General features: G+C 33.0%; 1 protein-coding gene across 7 annotated transcripts in view; it reads right to left on the bottom strand.

Moving 5' to 3' along the window:
* The window catches only part of LOC129964467 (uncharacterized), a 441,580-nt gene that overhangs the window by 205,694 nt on the left and 209,975 nt on the right, over positions 1 to 25,911 (bottom strand). Inside the window, exon 1 of one of the 7 annotated variants that reach the window (XM_056079110.1) lies at positions 11,865 to 11,884. The exons of the other annotated variants lie outside the window; for them this stretch is intronic. The gene's annotated coding sequence lies outside the window, so the exon portion shown is untranslated. Of the gene's footprint in view, positions 1 to 11,864; positions 11,885 to 25,911 lie in introns of those variants that run through there. 7 annotated transcript variants of the gene reach the window in all.

Genomic DNA, 25,911 nt, shown 5'->3' on the forward strand with positions numbered 1-25,911 from the left:
CGGAATTTCCAAAAAGTTTTTGAGTCACTCCGTGCTCGAGCCAAGCGTCCCATTTGTTAGCACGTCTGGCACTGGAGGCTGTGAACCCTACCTACAACAGTTGTCTCAATCACTCTGCAGACGAAAGTAGAGGTGTTATCGTGGCCATTTCACTTTTATTTCAGAGATAGAAAGAGGCAGGGAGCTGGAGGACGGCCAAGGAAGGGAGGAAGACTGATGGACGATGCCTCCGCGCGTCAACAAACACGAATGGGAAAGATTTTTTAAAGCTGCTTATTTCCAATCGGCAAGGCCATTTCGACCGAGAAAACATCCCCTGTTTGTGGAAAACATTTCTTACTGATATGTTTGAGCATAGATTGTGAGAGCTCAGAGAATCTATTTTGAAATGGAATCTGACGCTGAAGATATATCTTTCGAGTTATCAAATAGGGTGACTTAAAGTCAGTATGTGGAGATGTTGAAAGTGTGGCCATAACAAAATTTCTGATGAAAAATTTTTATTTCTAAATCTGGTATTTGTTTTATTTGCAAAAATCTTGTTGGGAAATTTATTGAGTCTAAGATATATGCAAATCATAAAGATCCATTGTGTCAGTGAGATCATCATGAGATCGAAAATCTCCTTTCTCTGTTCATTCAAGTCTATTTGTCGAGTTTATTCTATTACTACGAAAGAATTTGATTATTTGTTAATAATTAATCAGCCCATATGAAGTCAACTGTTACTTCTTGTTATAATTTTTCTATATACGAAAAATAAAATTTTGTGGTGAAATGAAGATCATTATAATTCGTATAATGGAAGCAAGATGATCCATGTTTTCAGGAGCATATCTTTAATGATCAAATTTCCCACAAAACAAACACAAAACACGAAGACAAGACAAGACATTAACGCGCTCACCTCTGACTAGAGCAGCATCTCTTCCCATTATTTACAATCGCAGTGCACTATGGGATGCGTACCTAATTAGATATCGCTGTCTATTATCCGAAAGAGAAGATAAAGTAATGCAATTGCTACAATTTCAATTATCCATTTGAAGCTCCATGCACTTATGCTTTTATACTATCCTTTTCTTTTTTTATTTTTCTAAAGGATACCTTAGAAACAGTATTTTTCCACCGATCACCGATAATCAATTAGAAATCATGAAATGGATCTTAATTTTGAAATAATCAAATGGGATAAAGTCGTTGTATCTGTCATTTCTAGATGTCAATTTCGGTCTTTTCACTTTCGAACGAATACATTAAAATAGCTATATCTTGCTTCCACATAAATCAATTCTTGAAATAGGTGAAAATTGACATACATATTGCCAAGTTATTTTATGATCAGCATATATGTAAGGTTAATTAGAATAAAAAAGAAACTATGACATTTTGAAAGTTTTAGTTAAATATATAACATTTGAAAATCGAAGTTTCCAATTTTAGATAAAAATCATAAAAGAATGATTCGAGATCATATACTTAATAGAGGTTTCTTTATTACATTCTACGTTATTCGCTACTCGTCTTGAGCGATCAGCTAGTTCGCCAGGAATACAGGTTTGTGTTTAATTTCAATTATATCTTTTACCCAAAACTCAGAATTATCTTTAAAATAAAATGTTAGCTTCAAATTATGTTAGACATTAGAATTCTGTTATTTTAAATGCCTTAAATTTGTTTTGTTTATTGTGTAAATTAGACTTCTTATAGAGTTAAGCCCCATAATACCATTAAACTGTCTGGGAAATGTTTCTCCAAAATGAACATTGTTTTTGTCTCTTTTGCAACTTAACTTCCTGACTTTTTATGAAAAAAAAAAGAAAGAAAGAAAACTAAGTGTATGAAACATATGTTTATTAAAGTTCCTGTAGTTCAGAGATACAAAACAGCATCTTTCTCTCTTAATTTCTGAGGATGCAAAAATAATTCACGGAATTAAATATTTGATGAAACAGAAAAAACAATTTGAATTTCACAGCAATTATAAATTTTCAAGTACAAATTATGTAAAAAAAGTATTTTTCAAAATAATCAAAATTTTAAGAAAAATTATACTATAAAATATTTTATATGAATAAAAAGGTATTTTGTAAATTTAGAAGTTATATAAAATTAATCTTTGTTCTATAGTATTGTTGGATATTATAGAGAAAAAATATGGCTTAAATTCTTTAATTAATTAAAATTATAATTTAAATTTCAAAAACTAGACCAAAAATGCATCTTTTCACCCTCTAAAATGCATGTACTCCACGTTTTCACCACTAAGTCTATTAGTCTATTTTGTAGAGCGCCAAAATAATCCCATTCTCTTTTATTATCAGTGCATATTTAGTTATTTGTTAAGTTGTTATACACTGTCCTCCCAATGTTCAAGTACAAGCAGTCTTTTGAGAATGAATGAGCATAGAAATAAGAAATTTAGAGGAAATGTGCACTAAACAATTCTTTAATGAATGCAACGTAGAAATTTTTTCATATTCAACGCATACATGATTTATGAAAAAAAAGAAGCACTATTGCAAAGAACTCTATTCCTTTGGGAAACAGTACATTACAGTCTTATGTGGGAAAATGCTGGAGAAACATTTTAAAAAATGGGTTCTGTTAAGAATGTTTCCACCCCTAGTCGAAACGAATTGGCGGCACTTTTAATCTTGAAGATTAAGTTGTCGAACACCTAAATTGGAAGCGAAGATCGAACACTGGATAATGAACTCATCTAACTACTTTGGAAGAGAACTTAAAGCAGCAATCTCCCAATCTTAATCCTAAAGATTTTCTATCGGGTTAAGGTCTAGAGATCGAGTTGGTCATTTTATTCTCTCCATACCCAGACCCACAAGATAGTATTCAATAAACCAATCTCGATTGGACAACGCACTTTCATCCATCAGAAGAAAGTCCATATGTCCGTCCAATTGCATATGGACGGACATATGGATCCAGCATCGTGTCTCAATGTCCACATCGTTCAAAGTTCCTCCACTGAATACATCCCGGTCAATGTGACCAGCGAAAAATATCCTTGCCCAAACCATTCTTCCAACACCTCTGTAACTGTGACTTTCAACAATGTTGGATTATGCATCTGGTGCGTTGTTCCCTCCAGTTCATTTGTCGACCTGATACACTCTACCGAGTGAACCTGGATTCATCTTTGAAGAATACAGAAGTTCATTGCTGGCTGATCCATGAGATGTATTATCTTGTCCTGAGCAGCTCTATGTCCTGAATTCAAGAGTAAACACAAAAATTGACCGTCCTACACACAGACCTACGTGCGTCTTCGCACTATAGTAGCAAAAATTCGTGTCCCTGTTATCACATAATGATCTGCCAAAATATGAGGCACAATAGCGTTTCTCCTCTTTGGGATCGAAAGATCTAAATAATAATCTCTCGCAAGTAATAGTAACTCGTGGTCGGCCTGAAATGTGTCTTCTAGACACTGATTCCTTGGATTGAAACTTATTCCATAGTCATTTGATCACACTATAACAAACATTGAAACGTCTAGCAGCATCCGCTTGTGACAACCACACTTCCACCCATCTGACAAACCGCCACCACTTTCCCTATACATTGTTAGACTTTCCTGAATGTTAACAACGAAACAACCAATGATAATTGAAGATAAACAATCATGCACGAAATTATAAAGGTTAGATTTTTTCACATTTTTTACCACTATATATATTCAGTTCTTTAAAATAAGTTTTTAGATCGTTACTATCATGCATATAAACTATGAATTTTAATATTATTGCTATTTTTTAATGGTGAGCTTGTAAAACATTGTTTCTTAACTTTTGGAGGCCAGTATGGTTCTGCAACACTCGTTGAAATTCTTTAAAGGATTCTTTTTATTATTTAGTTTCAAGACATGGACAAATTACTAATAGTTTATTTTATACCAGTTTTTTGAGATATTGAAGAAAAAGGTGAATCAATAAAAAAAAAATTGTTAAATTGAGGTGATTACATATTGAAAAGAAAACACATTTTTTCTAGAAACTAGAAAAGAAAGAAACTAGAAAGAAAGAATTTTATTTGTCTTATATTAAAAGTGAGAATTCAAAATATGTGAATTTTAAATTTAGGTTTTAAAATGATATGGTTCACTTCAGTTCCTGACGACACACTTATTTTAAATGTTTGTTTTTTAATTAAACCAAAAAAAAATACTTTTTCATCTTTTATAAAGTTTACACCAACATTAAATCAATTTTAAAAAAGAAACAAAATTTACCAAAGTCTTTTATTTCACTCATATTTTCGAAATAACAATTTATCTTAATATTTAACAGCGAGTTCTAGTCAGCTGATAAGCTCCAACGCTTTTTAATAAGATCGGGGTAAGGCTAATTAATTTACCAGGTGCCTTCAAGTGTTAAAAAGCAAATATGCTTTTAAAAAAATAATCTCTCCAAAAAAGAATATAAGCACAATTGGAAGAAAAAGATTTTGAAAAGGAACGAAAAGAAAGGAACGCTTTTAAAAAAATGGCTTCCAAAGTCCTGCATATAAAAAGAAAAGAAGATTATCTGGAAGCAAATACAGGACTTTACGTCAATTTTTACTAAATCTTAAAAGAGAATAAAAAAGGTTTTTCGCAAACATAAATAAGTACACTCGGGGGCTCTTGAGAAATCCACCCTTTTTATGAGAACACTCGAAGTACTTAAAAATTGTTTATTTATTTAAAGAATGATCTAAAATGTGCGGGAACAGCGAAAGATTAAAAAAAAAACAGCGAAACTGAACTCCATTTCAATAATGTTTTTCAACTAACTTCAGAAAATTATTGAGTTGTAATATGTACACAAGCAGCAAGCAAACTTCCGGACGGATTTCACTGATGCTTCGAAGGTTTTTCATTTTAAATATTTTTGCCATAAAAAGTAACGAATTTCTTTATTTAAGTATAATAGAAATTCCTGAAAAGTGGCTCCGCGTTCATCAGTTAGAAATTCTTCTTTATCTGTACAAGTGTCTGTATTTCAAAAAATTCTAAGAAGTGAAGAATATTTTTTTTTTATTTCACTCGTAAATATTTTTAAATGTCAGTGTTTATTTCGTTTTTTTTATCAACAAAGAAAAAAAAATTGATTTTTTTTTTCTTTTAACCAATCAACTTTAATTTTAATAAGTTAATTCAATGATCAATTACTCAATTTCGACTAACTGAAAAAAATTATGAAGCCACAATACACAGAAAAATAGCAAACAAAACATCCGTATGGATTTTGTTGATGAAAGTTTTCTTTCATTTTATGTGCTTTATTATAAAAGTAAATGTTCATTATTATAGAAATTCTGAAAAAATTCCTCTCCGCTTATCAATATTTTTATTGTTACAAGTATCTGAATTTCAAAAAAGTTACAAGACATGAAAATTATTTTATTTTTATGATTTCCTTCATAAATATTTTTAAATGTTAGCGTTTATTTTGGTTTTCATTTCACCAAAGAAAAAGTTTTTGAAATTACTTTATTTTGATCAATTTTAATAGCTCAACTCAATAATCAATAACTAACTTACGCTAACTGCAAAAAAAATATGGAGACATAGCACACCGAGAAATGGCAAGCAAACTTTCGAAGCATTAACAAAATCCATACCGAAGTTCTTCATTTTGTAAATTTTGGTATAAAACGTAACGAGTTTCTTCGCATTTATCGTAAAAGAAATTCCTGAAAAATATACTCTCTTTGCACTTATCAACAGAACAATATTTTTTAATTAATACATTAGAAGTGGAGGATCAACTTATTTTTTTTAATTTCGCAACATAAATTTCGAAATGTCAACTTTCTTTTATTTTTTTATAATTACAATGAAAAAAAATTTGAAAAGTTCTTTTCGCCCAACCCACATTTTCAAATAAAACTATAACTGTTATACAATCTGCATCTGAACTATTTACAACTCGTAACCTACAGATGTTCAATCAGAATTTTTTCTACAATCAAGAAAAGATCTCATTTGATTTAATAATGTGTGTTTTTAAATATAATATTTTCTTTGCATATATATATATATGCAAATGAATGAATGCAAAAGAAAGCAAATGAATAAAAAACATTTTCTATTAATAAATTTCAATCGTAGTACTTCTGATAACTAATAAGATTTCACATTCGTATTAATTAATATGAAGAATAAAACTTGAGCTATGTTGCTGATTATTAATGTAAATGGTTATCGCATTGTAAATATAGCATATGTCATATACTTACTTTCAAGTGATCATATACTTAAGTCACAAAATTCTACTTCCCTTTTAAATGTATAATTCATTAAAATAATAATATTCTACGATGGTTTGAATTTCAAATGCTATTTCAGTTTAAGGATCTCACAAAATTTACGAAGCATTAAAAGAAACCATTATTCAAATCCATTTTTGAAACAATTCAATGCTCCTATCGCTTTAAAATAAACTTTCGGAATATTCTAGACTTTTCCGAGAAGTCCCAGTAACACTTCTCATTTATCCAGTGAGAGACAACAATCATTTTAATTGTCTCAGAGGAAAGTGGGTAATGCGATGGAAAAAAAAATTTGCATAAAAAGAACTGAGAGAGGTTACAAAAGAAGAGATAGACAGAGATGGATGAATACGTAACCATTCGAAAAGTTGGATGATGATGTACAGGGAGAAGAAGATATATTACACGGGTTTATTACATACCGGATTATTTACAAAACGAATTATTTTAACACATTGAAAAAGCGAACTGATTCGTAAAGGATTAATATTATCAAAGATCTTCCTAGTAAATAATTAATCTTAATTTTTTTTTCTGTATATTTCTGCCAAAGAAAATTATTTGGCTGTATTTTATTGGTTTATACATTTTCTGTAAATGCAATTTTGTTTTCTGTAAATGTTTTTTGCAATTTTAATTGCATTTTCCACAGAGCTACATTTGTAGTCACAAAATCACGTGACAAATTTCATATATTTAATGCACTGAAATTTTGAATTATCGCGTTTACTTGTTTCTAGAAGTATAAACCAACAAATATTCAACATGTTGTAAGATTTGGCTCAAAATGTGATAGGTTCTACACTACAAATTTTAAATCTTTGTACTGAATTTTATTCGTTTAGCTTTCTTCGTTTTCTAGTTATCGCTTTCACTTTTCTTAGAACAGTCGGACTGATTTTCTCTGATCGAATTTTGCTCACATTTTAATAGAAATCTACAAATATGATCTGAAGCCCCCATACCGAATTTCATCCGTCCAGATCAAATTTTCTTGAGTTCTTTATCACAGACAGACAATCCTCGAGGGGGCACCTCGAAATGAGGATGAGATGCTTCCGGTATGGTGGTTGGATCTCGCCACACTGGAAGGTACACAAAAAGGTGGAGGATCTGCCTTCTCCCGTCGATGACGGGACATACTTCCTTCGGGAAGTGTTGCACCGTGGTCTGTAATGGATCTTAGGACTCAACCATAGTTTCCGCCAATGTTGCGACGGTCCGGTCATTCAATTATTTTATCCGTGTGCCTTCGGGCGGATCGGAGAGTCAGCAGTATGATCACAGACAGACAGACAGACGGACATTTTTCGAAAATGTGCTTTTCGAACTCAGAGAGGCCTAAAACAGGGAAAATCTCGAGTTTCAAATTTTTGACGGTTGCCATACTTCCTCTATACTTCGATTACGAGAAAGTAAAAATATAAGATAAAGGTAGAATATTTGATATGTTATTTGGAATTCTCAATTAAATTCAAACAATTAAAAATATCACTACACAAAGCACAATTATCGTGAGTGAAATAATTTTAAATATACCAATTAAAAAGTCACCGACCTTCTGAAATCCGTCGTGTATTTTTTTTAAATGCATTGTTCTAAGGTACATGGATTTTTGGACAGATGACATTAACATGGTTGGTGCTCAGATGTAATTGCGCCAATTTAATACTACACAAAAGCACCGGCAGCATTCTTAGAAATCTTGCAGCAGGAGGGCTGGGAGTGATTCGGCGCCATACTTATCATCTTGATTTTTATGAACAAATGTTGGGGTGGATCTTTAAATTTAGAAAGAGGGAAGAAGTATTACTCGCCAACTTCTGGCGTTTCGGAACGAGGGAACGAGATTGATTCTGGAACCATCCACAGCACAATGCTCTCCTTCTCCTACTGTCTGAAAGATTAAAAAAAAATCTCGACAAGTTACGTCATGATTTAAATAATTGTTTGAGTCGAGTGCCAGACAATTCGTGTTTTGAATCTCCTCGATTCAAAAGTTGCGCCAAATGGATGGTGTTAAATCACGCGCCTTATTTACCATCTCGTTGGCACAATCTCCGCCAACTGCTAGAAAGATGGTAGGAACAAATGATGAAATAAATCAGATGGGAAGTAGCTCAGTGGGACGCTTAGTGCTTAACTAACAAATTAGATCTCTGATAGGTAGTCTTAAAACTTTAATACATCTTGGATAATTATGGGTATTTAATTTAAAGTAGACTTCTTTCGGCGTTTTGGTATCAATTCTTCAAAGTTAAAGCTTTTCAATTGAGCCAAATTAACACTGTCAGGATAAAATGTTTCGTCTGTGAGCTCTCATTATTATTTTATTTATTTTACTTTCCCTTGTACGAAGTATAAAGAAAGTATTGTAATAGAAAAAATTAACTAAATTATTTTAGACCTTCCTGATTATGAAGAACATTATTGGCATTACGCTTGTCTGTCCGCGACAAAAATACTCAAAACAATTTCAGCTTGACGAATTAAATTTGGTATACGATCTTTACATTAAATTTGAAGATTTCTATCGAATTTTGAGAAAAATCCTTCAAAGGAAATATATTTGAATATATATTAACATAAAAACTATAAACTAAGATAGTTAAATGGATACATTACGATACAAAGTATAAACTTCTTTAGTCTAGACACCTATCAAATTTTGAGCCAAATTTAATAAGGGTTTGTCCGTCTGCTGTTTCTCCTTTCAGAAATATGTAAATGTAGATAATTCAAAACTGCAATGGGTAAAATATATCAAATTTGGTATATGGTTTTATGACTACAATTGCAGTACTGTGTTAAATTTTCATTTCAATTAGCAGTGAAAAACGTGTCTAAATCAAAAATTCAATTTGCGGATATTATTAAGCCCAAATCAGGTATTCATCGCCAAAATCTTCGCCAAGGGTCACACGATAGATTCAGTGAAGATGCTAAATTCCCACGAAAGGTTATTATTGTGAGCCTAAGGCGTTCCCTGGGATAAAACCTTTAATAAAGAGTATGTGAGATAGTTTTGTTGAGATCTCTTCCTCTGAGTTTTTTTAAAAACTTTCCATATGCAGCATTTTTTCATGTCCTTATTAATTTATCGAGTATTATATGTTGTTTTAAATTTTATTTTGAGTTTCTGCACAAAAAATCTACCCATATTAACTTATGATAACTACTCATAGTACAAATAATTAAAAAAATTAAGCAGCAAATTTATAAAATTTCCAAAAATCATTAGTGATAAGAATTGTAAAATCATTTAATCAGTGAGAAGTATAAAACGCTCTCAAGCAGTTATAGGGCATTTACTATCATAAAAAGTTCTCTATAAAATTTCTGAAATTCAAGGCATTTTTTTCTCCAAATTATGACTTTTTTTCCGAAAGTTAGAACACAGAGAAAAAAAAATGATAACAAACTAACCCAACTCCGTATTTTCTTTATTGTAACGACGATAAAGGAAGATCCGGATCATGATTATGAATTAAAACTGACTGTTTGGCTTTAATATTATATTTAATTTAACATTGACAATGTACACACAAGGAAAAAAACCATCCATTACCGTCGTAACGGACGTACATATAAATATAATAAATAAAGCAATGGAAAATGGTGCAATAAAATAAACAAAAAATATTTTTGCTAACTCTTTTAAGATAAGGAAAATATTGCACTAAAATAAAATGAATGCCACTGAAAAACTTTTTTTAAAAATTACTAAAATGGCGTCAATTTATTTCGTGATAATATGTTATAAAGTTATTGAAAAGAAAAAAATTAATACTTAATTAAATAATTAATAAATAAAAGATTTACTAAAGCTTTTTAATAAGAACTTACTACCCAAATTACTTTAAGTCAAATTTAATAATTCCAGATCCATTAGTTTTCCCTTCTGGATGTTTCTTTTATATGCTTGTCGACCTATCTTTGATATATTATTGTATCCAATCTTTGATATATTATTATGCAAAAATTTTAGAAAAGACCAATGAATCTGGAATTATTAAATTCCAATTCATCAATTTAAAACACTCAGTCGAATTGAAATCAGACTATTTTTACATATTTAAAACATGTCTGACCAATTTTGGATAATAATTTTCTGACTTAAAAATTAATTAAATTATTCTAATATCATTAATAAGTGATTCATTAAATTCCCCATTCTCTAGACATGGCTCACTGCAACTTCTGGTTGTTCCTAAAGAATCAGAATGACTGTGAGAGGATTTCTTTCAAAATGTTCCTTAAAATTTACTCTTGAGCCAGTGCACTAAATTTCATCCGTTCTAATTCAAACAGACAGAAGGACATAATGCATAAATGTGTTTATAGAATTAAGGAAGGTTTGAAACAAAAGTGTGATTCGTCAAAATCTCGAGTTCAGTTGCTATGACGATTACAATATTTCTTCTATATTTCACTAACAAAAAAAAAGTAAAAATTATATCATTGATTCGATTAGGGAAGTTGATTTCTAAATCCACTGATTTCTTTAAGTGAAATTAGAACAAAAGTATTTGCAAATTTTTTGCATTTACATCAATGTACCGTATTTAAATCAAAATATGATATTATTTTATATTGCACTATTTTTTCTTTGTTTCCTCACCTATGATACATAACTGTATAGATTTAATTTTTGTTATTTTTAAATGGTCATTTAACATCTTTAATGGTTTCTTTTTGCTTTGCTTTGGCTATTTCCACTTTCAATTTATAAAGACTTATTGGTTATACTAGTTTTCTAAATCATTCCTTCAATTCCTCATAATAATCCCATCGATTTAAAAGTTCAATTAATGTGGTGTGCCCATCTGAACAAATTTTCGACAACAACAACAACAATAAAATCACTACACCTTTAAATTATTGTAATAAAAATATTAAAGTAAATTGTAATCAAACGAATTTTCTTTTTCAGGATATAATTACACATTTTGCTAATTGGTTTAAAGAAGCAGCAGGGCTTCAAATCTTAAAAAATTGAATTGATGATATACAAACAACTGTCCTGTAACTGTAATCACATAGAACTTTCTCTAACAAGGTGATTCCTCAAACCTAATTTATATTCTTGCAACGTAAGTCGCCTAGAATTTAACAGAAATGAGGAGACAATACCAGTCTAGTCTAGACAATTGTCAACATTCTGTTAACTCACACTTTATTTGAACAGAATTAAATTTGAAACAATTATAATAGATATTCTTAGTATGAAGAATATTTATTATAGTTGTCTCATGGTTATCTTATGCATGTCTATATTTAAAAATATATTTGCTTAGTTTCCCTTATCAATTTTTTATTTTTAAGGCGCTAGAATACATACATTTGTTAAAATTCGAAGTTTCTCCTTACTTGAACAGAATTGAACTTGAAACAATTATAATAGATATTCTTTGTAATAAATGTTTATATTTAAAATTATATTTGCTTTGTTTTCTATACTCCTTTTTTACATTTAAACCTCATATAAAAGATATCACTTCATTCAACAGCAACTTGTAAACTCCTACGTACTGCCAGTTTAATTTGTCACCAACTATAAAAAGAAGCTACGAATAAAATAAACTCACCAATACAAAACAGCTAGAGGGTGTGATCTCCCACGTCTTTTTCTTGTACGTACTAAATATAGAGAGTTTTGTCTTTAGCTTCGTAGATTGGAGAAGAGGTTCGAGAATCTATTTTGGATCTCTTCTCATTGATAGAATAGATGAAAAATACGATACAACTCCAAAATTTTGGTATCAAGATCTCTTAATAAATTTTATGATCTTCTTATTGCATTTATTATTGCATTTTCTTACATGCAAATGGATTGACGATTCCATTCTTGACGGACTTCTATCAAAATTTCAGATTATTCTATAAATTGAATAATAAAATAACACACGAAATTTCATTTGAATTTTTGAAGTGCAATTTTTCTATACGAATCGACTAACAGCTTTCTTACAGATAGATTTTAAGCAATTTAATATTGATCTTTCTATAAAGACTAAATTATAAAAAAAAAATGCATATATTCACAGAAATCATTCTAAAAATGTTTTTCATGACTTATAGGTGATCTGAAACACACATACCCATCAAAATCTTGATATCAATCATTTTTACGATGCTGATTTCTTTTTTCTCTCTGAATGAACGAAAACACATACGGGAAAGTGAAGTCATCCATCAGACTCTCCAACCCGCCACGAAAGCACACGGATTTAAACCATAAAACTGAATGACCGGATCGCCGCAACAGCAACATTGGACGAAATTGTGGTTGAGTCCTAAGGGCCATCACCAGCCACGGTACAACCCTTCCCGAAGGAAGTACGTCCCGTCATCGATGGGAGGAGTCAGATCCCCCACCTTTTTGTGTACCTTCCAGGGTGGAAAGATCCAACCACCATGCCAGAAGCATCTCATCCTCCTTTCGAGGTGCCCCCCGGGAGTTTACGGGAAAGTCAAATGGAGCATCTTATATATTTTCAAATGTAGCATTTGTGAAAATTTGAAAAAACAATTAACTACAGAAAAACCTTATCCTAGGTTCAGCAATTCCATATTTTGTGGGTTTTAACAACCCTTCTTCTGCTAAAGCTTCCAAAAGACACTTGCTTATCAGCTTGAAAAAATTGATTTTGTAAAACTTTCGGTGCAGGTGGCAAGAAGAGAGAAAACAAGTGGCAATATTCCAAAGCACAAATATTTCACTCCACACCATTACAGTTACGACTCATTTAGTAAGGAATGTAGCGATTGGCTGGAATAGCTCTTTACATAAATATTCCAAAACGCACAAGACGCAGAGGGAACAAAGGAATTTCCGAATTCGCCTTCGCACCATCTGATACTCATCCCTTTATATGAAAGGGCGCCGCTAAATTACGAGCAAACACTGGAGGGTGGCAAGAAGACGGGGGTGGATTTTGCGGTTTCCTGAAAGCCAGTCCTTCGCTATTTGCCCACTTCCAATTGCTCGGAATGTTAATTACTGCTTACAAGCTCCTCTACTGCACTCGCCAGCCCCATCACAACCACGTGACAAGTGTTTTCGGGAACAATGTGTCCCTTTCGCTCCTGCCAGCCCCTTCCTTTTCTGGCATGGTTGCCAGATTCCAGAAGTTAACAGATTGAGCCGTAACCAGCATTCCCGGTGTCTGACAGAATATTTCTGCCTGGAGGTAAAACATTGCACATCCGGAAAAGGAAGGGTTGGTGGGAGGTGGCGATTCTGCCTGGAGAAGACATCGTCTGCATTTTTCCTGCCATTATGGAGCAAACCTTCTTCTTTGTGTTTGCGTGAGGGTGGTGGTGGTGGCGATAGAAGAGAGCAAGGTTTATTAAAGACCGAGGAAGCGGAAAATGGCCTTTCGGGTAACAACAAAGGATGGAGTTGCTTTCGGGAAAGTTCCATTCCTTTCCATCTCTTCCTTCCCCTTCCCAGCCTCTTCGAGTTGGAAATCGTCTGCCGGTTTGACGTCCGAGAAGAGGAAGAAAAAGAGAGAAAAATCGGTTTCCGGAATATATTTTCAATCTCGCATGATTTTTCCAGAAGTCACGCGGTGGGGGGGATGAGAGGGGAGGGATTTTGTTAACAGTTGGATGACGTCACCATTTTCGTGTTTCTTATTTTCTTATGTATTTCTCCCCTTTCGACAATTGAACTGTTTGATTCATATTTTTTTTTTCTTTCGGCTTTTTCGGGAATATTCCGGTAAAGTTTTTTTTTTTCCCCGAACGATTTTACGCCGTTTACCGTTTTGTCTTTTCTTCTTTTATTATTTTTTTAAATTCCTTCATTCGGAATTTTTTTATTTATTTATTTATTTTATTTTTATTTTCCTGGTCGCATTTGAGTTTTTATGAGTTCGAAATGCCATTCGCATCCGGATGGTGTCAGATGGAAGTTGGACTGCAGTTTATTCATTTTTCGAAACATAGCACTTGAGATTTTTTCTTCTTTGACTTTGTCATGGCCACATTGCTTCAGTTTTCTAACTCAAAAAACATCTTTTTTTTAGCTGAAAACATATGTCAAAGTCATTGACTGACATAGTCTGGAATGGAAAATTTGTCCTATTTCTACTTTTATCACATAGTAAACGAACTACATGTCAGTTTTGCTGAAATAGGATGCTTTTATTCATTGTTTTCTCTCTTTCAAGTGGAATACCTTAAGAATATTTCCTTAGATTTTATGTTGGAATTGTTATCACATTATATATATCATTCTATCTTCAAATTAACACAAATGTGTGTGTGTGTTTTTTAACTTTCCATCTTTTTTATTTGTACATAAAGTTGGCATTTATTGTTGCTTACAATTAAGTGTGTTAAGTTTTTTTCCTTACATTTTGTAGTTTGAAGTGAAAAGTTAGTAAATTATTTTTACAAATCTGGTGATATCTTGTTTTCTTTCATATCATAATGGAGAAACTCACGCTTAATAATTTTGAGGATTTTGTCAAAACAATTTTGTAATCCTCAAAATTATTTTGAGGCTTAATAATTTTGAGGATTTTGTTCAAAGTTACATACAGACGTTCAGTTTAAGTACTGAAATTCCTTTGCCCTAGAGTGCCGAGTACTTGAATTATTATATTCACATATACACAGAAAGGCATACAATTGTACAAATTTGAGAAGCCCCACATCATATTCCATCCTTTTAGAGTAACGAGTTCTTGAATTTTTATAATTCCAATACACAAACAAAGGCTTAGAATTTAAAAAATGAATGTTATACATATTGTTGCAAACTTGTAGTTTTGGCTTCCCAACACGAATAGTGCTATCGTAAGAAAGACCGTAGTACGATCTGTCCTGTGCATGCTGAGCGGGTGCCGCTTCAATGACATCGGAGCTTGGCGACCATTTGGCGATGAATTTGGTGACTTTGGCGATAAAATGGATAATATTGAAAAGTTTGAGAATTTTTACGATCCATCCACTAGGAACCGAGATACACCCAGATACGCTGTGATTGGTTTGCAAGATTGGTTTGCAGCCAAGAGTCCCGCCTCCCGGAACTATAAAAGGCAGGCACTCTCAAACTGTTGGGTCATCGGGTGAGTAGTCGGAATCGCCAACAAGTAACGAGTCTTCGAAAGGATAGCGAAGCAGCGTCGAATTACCAGCTTTTTGTGGAGCGAGTACTGAACATCTGTGTGCTGAATCATGTTGTCTACTGTGGAGGCAGCATCAAGTTATGTGTCTGGAGTAGCCAGTTGCGAAAATTAGTGAATCGGTACCTAAAGGTGGGTTCACACGAGGCTAACAGTTGCGCGCAATTGTTGTCTCTCTGCTGTTGTCCCTGCATTGTCCCCGTGTGAACAGTTGAGACAACGTTGATGGGACAATGGCTAATAGTTGTCCCGACGGGACAACCATTTGCCACTGTCCCGTTGCAGTCACGTGATTTTCCTGAAGTAGGCGTGACCTTCTATTGCGCGCAATAATAAGCCTCGTCTGAACCCACCTTAAAGCGAAAAGAGACAGCGAGAAATTCAGCCGTTGGAGAGACGGTAGAGCGAAGCTCCCATGATCACCTCTCCTGCTGGATTCTGTCTATCCGGGCCATATTCCATATTAAATGTTTAATGCTCGAATTATGCAATGTTTTCCGAATTTTTTTCCCCATAAATAAAATTTATCTTTAAAATGAAGACGTTAATCTCAAAGAATTAAACAATTAATGGAGTAATTAAAGCTTTCAAATGTGTGATTTAAATAAGTGTGAGGATAAATGTACCGATTTTAAAGTCAAAAATATTAAATTCATTTAATATATTTTTAATAAAACGGGAAAAAAGAATAAGATTCGAAAAAATGAAACAGGAAAGTTTTTATAGCCATTTCTGCTAAAAAAAAAATTTCTAAGTATGATAAGCAAAAAGGCATTGTCAATGCAGCAATAGACCGTTTAAAAAGATTTATTCTATAGCTTCAGGTACTCAGTTTTTACTGAAACATTTATTGAATACTGGAATAATGTCTGAAGCCATGAATGATGTCTAATATGACAAAACCTTGTTACGAATCTGTAATGCTGCTTCCCAGCATAGTTGGTTCCACCATCGGAAAGAAGTTTTTACAGTCATCGGTATTGGTCGGAGTCCGGTGTCGCGTCGGAGGGTTCCGGAGCTTGGCGAAAAACTTGGCGACGAATTTGGCGGCTTTGGCGCCAAAATAGATTATACCCGAAACATCGAGAATTTTCCCGATCCGTCCAGTAGGAACCGAGTTACGCCTCGAACGTTCCTGATTGGTTGAGAGGCTTCTAACCCCGCCTCCTAATGCCTATAAAAAGAAACAGTCCTGCCGCTGCCGGGTCGTCGTGAATTGGAGTCGTGGACCAGTGGAGTCGAAGAGTAGTCGGAATCGACAGCAAGAACTGGCCTTCCAGAGATTAGAGTAGCAGCGACGGAGTCAAGTGAGTGCTGAATTAAGTTGTGAGCTACTGTCTGCATTAGAGTCTGTTGTGTGCTGTTGTCTGCACGTCTCGGCTGAAGATAATTGTGTGCTGTATATAGTTGTCGTCTTTGTGCTGCCCTGTGTGTCTTCGTGTAAATAAACGTCGTTGTTTTATTTTCTACTGCCGCCTGCTGAATGAGTGTTCTCCACACCATATAACTCCCACTATCCAAACAAACCCCGGAAATTTCGGAACAAACTGAAGAAAACTTATTATCTATGAATTATTTTATCATAAAGACAGCTCTTAAAACAGTAAAACACATCTGAATAAAATAAATTTTATTTTACCATTAAAAATAACATTTCATTCATTAAAAAAGTAAACACATATGAATAAATTAAATAAAATTTTGATGTTAACCCTTTACATCCTTATTTCTTCTGTCAGGCATCATTCAAGACGGTGCATTGTTTTTGACGTTTCATTTATTTATTTTTCAAATTTTGATTGATAGAAATGCAGATACATTTTTCGAGGAAATTCAATTTAAAACAATTATACTTATTTTTCGGGACAATAAGCAAGTCCTTATATTTGGTTAATAATTAAGCATCGGATTATATTTCCGAGTGCAAGGTGTTAATAATTCAGAAATCCACAATTTATTGGAAGGAGTCATGATTTGAAAAGGACTGCTATTGTGTCTGATTAAAAAAATTAATTAAGTCGCTTAAAAACTTAAGAGTAGCACTTCTCCAGCTCTTCTGACAAATGACGATATTAAATAATAATAGTAAAATTTATGAAATAACCTCAAAGATTTGTAATTATTAACAAGCTTTTAAAATTTTTATCTCCGATATATTTACTCTAGCAGCATATTTAAAAATGGAACGAACAGAAAATTTTCAGCAATTGATGTATGGTTTCGGTTGCTTATTTTATTGGCATTTTCTGAGGGAAAAAAAATAATAAATGGATTTCGACCACTTTGCGTCTGTCATTCAATTTCTAAATTATAAACTTCGGGTCGAGTAATGACAACTTACTAGCTGCATGGTATCCATTCTAAATGCAAATAAATATTTGAAAAATAAATTATTTTCTATCTAAAAGACAAGGGCTAATGCAAACGAGTGCTTGTAAGGGGGGAATAAAAAGGGGTGTTCTTAAAGGTTTTCGATGCGTCCCCCCTACCATAAACTTTAAACGTGAATCGTTTAAAATCGTTATTGAAAACCGATATCTTTTAGAACGAGTATCGAGTGTCTCGCGCCGATAAATTTAGTTATTGCGTATATGTTACTCTGGGGAAAGTCTCCTGCCTCAAAGGGGATAGCTTTTATAGATGAGCGACCGTCTGAAGTCTCATACAAAAAGGGCTTTGAAAAATTTGGGAAAGTTTCACATATTTTTTTTGAATAATTCATAGTTATGATCTAAAATCAATTTTACAAATTTTAGCGCATACAGTATGTCTACGATCTCAACGTAACCATAAAATATAATGGGGAGATAAAAATACCGCGTTGGGCATTTTCTGTCTTTTTCTAGCTGAAAAATGATGGCCACAATGTACCAAAAGTTTCTCATATATTCCTTAATAAAGATGTTTTCTCTTCTTTCACTTCGTATAAAAATTTTGATCCTTGGCAAGGACGTTCCAACTTTTATTTTCAAAGTTCCCACTTATAAGCCTTTTGTGTTTTATAATACAGTGAAAAAAATCGAGAATAGATTTTGGATTTATTTTTTAACCAATTAAAATAGAATTTGATTTATAACAAGAATTTTAATAACAAAATCCCATAACAAACGTTATTTATCTAAATGGTTGCGTTTACCTGTTATTGCGTTTACTTGCACGTAAATAAATATTCAGACTAATAAGCGGTTAACACCATAATAAATTGGCTGCAGAAGTTGATACAGATTAGATGCAAAAATTTTTTTATGAAATTTAATCCACCTAGTACTTTATATTTCATGATTAGTTGGCGGCTCGCATGCATTCAAGGCAGCCAAACTTCCCAAGAATCAATTTCGCACAAAATTTGGGAGAAATCTAGATGCAAAGATTCTCCCAAATTTTGTGCGATTTTTCATGCCAAATTTCATTTTTCTAATTCATTGTATTTTTTGGCCGGCGTCCTTGCATAGGGGTAGCGCATCTTCCCCGTGATCTGGGCGTCCCGGGTTCGAATCCCGGTTCGGGAATGGTTGTTCTTCATCTGTGTTCTATCTGTGAGGTGTGTGAATGTGTCCCCCTGTAAAAAGGGGTTGTGCAAGTGAATGTGTGAGTTTCATCTTCATATGAGCTAGAAGTCAGACTTCTAAACTCGGGTGCTCAGGGGTCTTTACCATCAGAAGCTACTGCACCCCCTTTCCGTGGTAACGCGGACACGACATCATCATTGCAACATTTTTGAATTATCATATTCACGGATAGAGAGTCTTAATTCCAAAAGCACGTTTTTTGAACTCGTGTATCTATGAAACGTGGAGGTTTGTCAAGATCTCGAGGTCGAAATTTTTAATGACGAATCATATTTCTTTAGTATATTCTGTATTTGTAACTGCTTAATGTTATACTTCATGAAAAGTTATTATAATTCGGAATAACTCTTCTTTCCCACTTTGCTACAGTTTAAACGAAATATTTATTCCCGTGTTATGTCCCATCTATTTAGTATAACTATAATTTTTATTAGCATTATTACGAAAAACATCTGTGATCATAGTAATTTTGATCGCATTTTTGAAAAAATTAGTATTTTAGAGTGTAATTCGGAACTAAGTAGTATTTTAGACAAAATAAAAAACAATACTTGAAAAATTTCATAAACATGCATGACTGTTTTATGTTTACACAATTCTAAAAATTGACTTCACTATTTAAAATCCACGTGTTTTGACTCTTTGTAATGAAAATATATTCCTTCTTTATTTTTGCTTATAAAAAGATGATTGTGTGCTTATGTTTGATTATGTGTGTGTGTGTATTGGTGCTGTAGAGTCTAGATCGCTTGACTTCAAAATACCAAATTTGGTAATATACTTTGAAAGATGGGAATTCACGATTTTTCTTTTTTTAATTTTAAAAATTCAGGCTTTTTTTTTCGGTGTAAACAAAACCAGGATAACACCAAAAAATATTACAGTAAAAAAAGTAATTTTAAAATCGTTAAAATTTAAAAATTATCTTTTAATTGATATTTATTGTTTTGCGCTATAATTTGTATTCAATTATTTTTTTAATATTTTAAGCATAATTCTTAACAATATATACCATACAAAATAAAATTTAAACTATACTCTTATTTTCAAAAAAAAAAAAAAAAAATTATAGATAAATGTTTTGCTTGAAGATGAATGCAAGAATGCTAGTTTAGAAATTAAAAAGAAATAAGATTACATGGGATAAAGTTAATTCCGTATTATTTTAGTATTTTTACGGACTGAAACATGTAGTCATACGATGCAGCTGCCGCTAAATTGCATTTGTGGTAAGAAATACAATAGAATAAATACCACAGAAATGCACAGCTGTAGCCGCAATTTTCGAGTTGGAAGGTTCACAAAACAAATTTGTTTCCCGCATACTTTCGCATTCCATTTGCGGCTATATAAGACTTTCTGTTAAACTATTCTGTTGGCGGTGGCCAAACCGCCAATAAATGGGAATATTGTCGCTTCTTTGTGGTGTTCCTGCAAAGATTTTCTATTTTATATCGGATAAAGATTTGGCAGGCTTTTAGCCAGTTAAACTGCTGTGACCTCTTCGGAAAATGTGTATCTAAATTATATCCCAAAAATTTAGAGATGATGAGTATACTAGTCAAACACAGAGCATGTTTAATATAAAATTATTTTGTTGTTGTTTCTTATAGCACTTGTCATGGACAAGCCCGCTGTTACGAAGACAGCGATTTTAAGCCGCTGGGGGAGCGTCTCTTGTTTTTATAGTAGCGCCATCTAGTGCCAAGTGAACGACTTAGCTACACACACGTCACAACCATTTTTACGGGGCGGACTTCATTCACTCATCCCCAGATCGTAATTTAGACCTGAATCAGAGAACGATCCCCCCTGATCCAGTACCCCCAGTGGTATTACTCTTATCATGGAGGATTTTGTGACCACGACATATTTATACGAGCGTCAGCCACCAAGCACGCGGGGAATTTTCGGTTCGAATTCGCAGCCTAAGGGACGCGAATCCAACGCTCTACCAACCATTCAATCCCAGCAAAAAAAAATTGTAATGACATGACTTTATTTTTTATTTTAATTATTTATTAAATAATTAACAATTAATTTTCATTTATATTTATTTATTTGTCTAAACTAACATATATTTTTTGAATTCCAACCATAAAAAAAATACCTCCTCTTGAAAACATGTAAAAAGGATACAAAAAGATCCTCATCCCGGTTTTTATTACCAGGCGCGCCACTTATTGAATAGTCTAAAATAATTTATGATTGCCTAATTGCCTCCGGAATGACTAATATAACACAGCGATATATTTAAGAAAAACTATTTTATAATAATTATTAATAATCTTTTATTAGTTCCTTTGATTTCGACTTAGCCTCAAAATATTTTAAACATCTTGAAATTGATGAATATGTTCGAGTTTTTACTAAAATTGTAATTCAAACTGCAAATCGTCACTACTTATTACTCCTGACGAATAAACTTGTCATAACACAAATTGTTGTACTCTTTCCTTGATGAGTATGCTCTTCAAAAACCGTTAACTGATTAAATTGGAGTTTTGCTAGTAAAATAATATTAGATTCGAATTATTCCAAGAAGCTTGGAGAAAAAAAGCGTTATATTTATAAATATTTTAACATGAGAATGTCAAGCATTCTTTTATTATGCATTCATCCGCATGTCATTTTTAATTAATACATTTACTTAATTACGCAAAGTCCCAAGAAAATATATTCATTTATAGTTATTGAATTTGTTTATACTGTTCTAAATATTGATTTCTCTACACTTTTAACTCTTTCCTGCAAAAATATTAATTGGTAGTCACTTTTGGGGAACGCTTATGTTAATAGCATTACTTTCGTATTGCCAATCAGCTTGAATGAACTACATATTAATACACAAATGAAAGTATTAGTTTAAATCATAATTGTACAGTAAACACAGAGTATTCTGGTTGATTACTTAAGCAAGAACACAGACGCAATCGATTCAGCAATGCAGGTTAGTGCTGTATTAAGATTATATTTTGCGATATTTCTCGAAAATGAAGGATGGAGGGAGGCAGATGACCACTAATGACGCAACTTAAGGCCATGGACTTTCAAATGAAGAAAAAGTTGATGAAATCGGTACAATAATTGGGACTGGTGGAACTGTCTCCTGCTTGAAATCTTATATAGTTTATACAGAGTAATGCTTTAAAGATTTCTCCCAAAATAATTAGTTGGTGAGAGACAGGTGATTGTTGACGAAATATCTAAATTTTGTAAGATTTCATAAGGAAGAAGAAAAATTGGAAATCAGTACAATTGTTGGAGTTGGAGGATGAATTTTAGTTTAGTTATAATGACATTTCTTTTAAAACAATACTAGTTTTATTTAGAGAGGGAACTCGTCATTTTAAGCCGCGGTCAGATAACAAGGACGGCACATGAGCTGGCACCTCCTTCTTCAAACTTCCATACTGCGCAAGCGGGAGGATGCTTGGCCCCGACGGATTTAACGTGCACCAGACCCGCTTACAAGACGGTTCTTCGCTGGAATCGGGTCCCGAAACTGAAACCCTCCAGTTCCGAAGCCGAGACCTTACCACCAAACTATCGCGATATCAGGAGAATGAGGAGAGAGATTTTATTTTTCTACGGATTGTTATGGCTGTAAAAAATATTACGACCGCAACAAATTCGAACAGAAAATAATGTATTCGAAGATTAAAATGGAGAATAAAATTAACAACAACAAAAAAAAAGAACCTCACCTTTCTGTAGTAGATAAACCGTTACATGTCTCTTGGGTGAAAAAAGGGCACAAGAGCCCAGGCATCTGATGCAAATGCAATCAGGATTTGAAAAATACACACCGAAGGCCCTGGCCGCTAATTACAGCAACGTTATCCTTTTGTGCGAGCACGCCCCTGCCTTTTTCATCAGCGAAATGTAATTACCGCCCATGCATCGCTTAGGAGCGGCACACATCCGGTTTTTGTGATGTTTAAAAGTGATCCTGATAACATCTTTTCTTCTTCGACGTCGGGCCGCTAATGCGGGATCAGGGGGGGGGGGTCAGGCGGGCGCTTTAATGTGGCGAGACTATCGGAAAGTGCTTTGTAACTTTCAAGCATTTTATCGATTATGGCTATATGCGAACGTTATTAAAACGGGATATATCTTCCAAACTTTAAACCTTTTATTCAAAATTCTTGAGAATACTGTCATGGTGATTTCAAAAGTGCTTAGCAACCACTGCCTTAAAGAGTTTTAAATAATAAAAAAATTGTTTGAATTGCAGAGATGCATTTTCAATCTATTGATAAAGCGTTAGTAAAACTACTAGCAATCGCTCAGTTCTAAAATTCGTAATTTTACATAGATATTTGAAAATAATAATAATATCGTAATTGCGAGTTTTTCTCGTATACTTATACAATATGGCATATTTTTGTGCTTAATTTCGTTGCATAGGAATAGGATCGGTCTTGCATTGTGGACAACTTTCTGACTATTGACTAGGGAAGATGAGGAGCATATTTGAAGCTTCGATGTCAAGATTTTACTTCTTTAACTTTTTGTACTCGAATATATCCTCTTAGGAACAATTAAAGAAGGTGCATCGTTTTAATGTTTAACTTATTTTTTTAAAATTTTGATTGTTAAAAATATTTATAAACAAGTAAGAAGATGTAGATTCAATTTTCGAGGAAATTCCACTTAAAGAAATTATGTATATTTATTTTTCAAACAATATACAATTCGTTGCATTAAGTGAATAATTATCCTTCGAATTATTTTTCAGAGTGCAAAGGTTGCGTTAGAAGTAGTGGTTTGTCAACTCAAAAATGAGCAGTGCTGCAAAGAATGTTATCAAAATATCTTAATGAAAAATGCTACACCTACCCCATAAATAGCTTAAAACTTTAATTTTAAAGCCACAAATAAAGTTAAATGAATTTCAAACACATTAAGCAATTAATACATGATATAAATTACATCTAATTTTGTCAATGGAAAATTACGTGATAATGATTCAACTGATAAAAGTTATCTTGGATTGAGTCACTAAATGTACTAACGAACAAATTATGAAATCTAAAATTTATTCAGACTCCAAGTATTATCACTCATATACAGATAAATAATCTCGACTCACTGACAGTTTAAACAAAACATATTTCCATAATTCTGCAGCTGATTCTGCAAGAGTTATGGAATTTCCAATATCACTATGTTAGTTTACTTCAAAACCTGTCTCGAAGAAGATCCATCAAAACATAGTATTTCTCCGAAGTGGACTTTAATTGGTCTAAAATAATAAAGCTCAAGCTTTATAATTTGGTCATTTTTTGGTAGCCAAAGAACAGTTAGTTTATATGTTAAGTCGAGAAATTTTACTGAATATAACAAATAGAATTGGATAAAAAAAAATAATAATCACAGTATTTGCAATAACACAGACTCTTACAATATAAAATACAGTAGACTCCCGATTATCCGCGGGCGAATTATCCGCGGTGCGGATTATCCGCACAAAGTTTTTTTTTTTTTTTTTTTTTGACTGATTTTTTCAAAAAGGTGCAGTTTTACAGTTATGCTTTTGTAATGACATAATACAATACAGTATTAAAACAGCACATATGTATTCATTTTTCTGTGTATCCTTGACGCCTCTCGTAAATACAAAGCACTTTTCTGTTTTCATTAACAAAATGCATTTTAGGTTAGTTTTGAGTGATATACTGAAATATTAAGCGTTAGTTAAACAGTTCCTGCTGTTCATTTTACGTTTTATTGTACATAAAACGATTTTTCAAAGTTGGAATGACTGTTTTCTTTTTTGCTATACCCGTTTTCAGCTTTTTTCGGATTATCCGCGATTTTTGTTATCCGCGGCGGCCGCGCCACCCAATTCCGCGGATAATCGGGAGTGTACTGTATTATCAATTTAAAGCGCTTTTCCAATCGAGAATAATGCCTATCTGTAAAGGCTTAAAAATCAGCAACTGAGGCACGATTAGAATAGACTTTATTGAAAGTACAGATTAGATTGGCTAGATTTTCAAACTGACGTTTCCATTCAAAGTTTTGAATCATTCTGAAATATGAAAAATGCTATCACATAGTTTTATTTTTTTACACGTGATTAAAGCCTGTACATTAGGGCGAAGATACAGACTCAATTTCCAAGAAATTGGATGTCTCTTTACGTCGAAGAACTTATAAAAATTCCACTCATTAAATATTCTATTAAGGACATTTTGTCAAAGTTCTTGTTTTTAGTTCTCTCGCAATGGAAAAAGTTAACGTACATTTAATGTATTTTAAGTTTCACAATTTAATATGTAACGTAAAATATAATTATTTTTTCTATTCTTTTTTGTACCAATATGCTTTTTCTCTAGAGGGCTCTTTGTTGTTTGCAAATGTTCAGTATTATCAAATGCCGTTCTTTCCTTCGTGCTAAGTGTGTTGCTCTTCGGCAGCCCTATCAAGTTTCTCGCAAGGCCTCTGGCTAGGTTAAGGTATTGCTTGCACACCTTTACCGATATTAAAATATAATGGATTCTTTATTATTTGTTTGATTATAAGAACGCCAAAATGAATACGTTCCAAATATTACCAAACTAAGGATATGCCGGCGTCCTGGCGTAGGGATAGCGCGTCTTCCCCGTGATCTGGGCGTCCTGGGTTCGAGTCCCTGTTTGGGCATGGTTGTTCTTCCGTTGCTCTATCTGTGAATGCGCCCTCTTGTAAAAAGGGGTTGTGCAAGCGAATGAGTGATGCGTGAGTAGCAAAGTTGTACTCTTGGCCCTAGTTGGCGCTACTAAAAAAACAAGAGACGCTCCCCCACCGGCTTAATTCGCTGTCTTCGTAAAAGCGGGCTTGTCCATGGCAAGTGCTATAAGAAACAACAACTAAGGATATACCTTAGGATGTACTTTTCTTATCAACGAAATTTGCGTAAACCTATAGAAATGTATATAAAG

Source organism: Argiope bruennichi, chromosome 1 (assembly GCF_947563725.1).
Source record: "Argiope bruennichi chromosome 1, qqArgBrue1.1, whole genome shotgun sequence".
NCBI classification, from domain to species: domain Eukaryota; kingdom Metazoa; phylum Arthropoda; class Arachnida; order Araneae; family Araneidae; genus Argiope; species Argiope bruennichi.